Source organism: Meleagris gallopavo, chromosome 1, assembly GCF_000146605.3.
Source record: "Meleagris gallopavo isolate NT-WF06-2002-E0010 breed Aviagen turkey brand Nicholas breeding stock chromosome 1, Turkey_5.1, whole genome shotgun sequence".
NCBI classification, from domain to species: Eukaryota; Metazoa; Chordata; class Aves; order Galliformes; family Phasianidae; genus Meleagris; species Meleagris gallopavo.
Window position 1 is genome coordinate 12,768,770 of NC_015011.2, and position 1,380 is coordinate 12,770,149.

The window sequence follows — 1,380 nt, forward strand, 5'->3', positions numbered from 1 at the left end:
CCACAATTAAACAAGCCAAGAGAATGAAACCTCTCTGGGAGGAAGGGCGATAGGCAAAAGTACAAATATGGGGAGGCATGGCAGGTTGATTATATCACCTTGCCACGATCTCGTAATGGTAAGCGTTATGTGCTCACCATGGTGGAGGCAACAACTGGGTGGCTTGAAACCTATGCAGTACCCCACGCTACCGCCCGAAATACCATACTAGGTCTTGAGACACAAGTCCTGTGGCGACATGGTACCCCAGAAAGAATTGAGTCAGATAATGGGACTCATTTTAAAAATTCTCTTGTAGGTATCTGGGCTAAAGGTCATGGTATTCAGTGGATTTACCATATTCCCTACCATGCACCGGCCTCAGGTAAGATTGAACGATACAATGGGTTGTTAAAAACTATGCTGAAAGCAATGGGAGGCGGTACATTTAAGCACTGGGAGAAGCATTTGGCAGAAGCCACCTGGTTAGTCAATACCAGAGGATCTATCAATCGTGGTGGTCCAACCCAGTCCAGCTCCCTACATACCGTAGAGGGAGATAAAGTCCCTGTTGTACATGTAAAGAATATGTTGGGAAAGGCAGTTTGGGTTATTCCAGCCTCTGAGAAGGACAAACCTCTTCGTGGAACTGTTTTTGCCCAGGGACCTGGGTCCACTTGGTGGGTGATGCAGGAAAACGGGGATGTTCAATGTGTACCGCAAGGGAACTTGATGTTGAGGGAGTGCAGTCAGTAATTCCTAGTGCGTGTGTTTATATTTTGTTTGTCTATATTAAGCATGATGTAGTGATGTGGAATAAGGGGTGGAATGTCATGGTTTCATGATTTTTCATTATCGGTATTCCACATTCATAACATCATGCAATGTACTGGGGGTTTGACTGCTGATGCTCAAGTTCCGGGTGCCTGTCCAGCGGAGAAGAGCAGCTACGTTTCCCCAGGGGCTTTGCGGTCAGCGAGGAGATATAACTCCCGGCAAGGTCACCTGATGCCTCTCTTCTCTGCCTGCGCTGCTTTCGCTTTGCGCTTCTCTGCCTGCGCTGCTTCGCTTGCGCTTCTCTGCCTGCGCTTCTCGCCTGCGCTTCTCTGCCTGCGCTTTCTCATCTCAGCGTTGTGGTAAGGCCGATCCACTATCAATTTCACATTCTCTCTCCCTTTATAAAAATTCTGTTGATACCATATTTTAGTAAATTACTTTGTTTTACCTCAGATTGTTGCCACTGTTTTCAATTATTTCGGGGTCCCTTATTTTTTTCCCGGGGGTGCGGATCCGCGGATCCCTCCACCCTTCTAGTCACGGAACCGGGCCGAACCAGCCCGTAAACCGTTGACATTCTTGGTGGAGAATGCGGGCAACAGTTGCTTTTAGCTTTTGAACAAA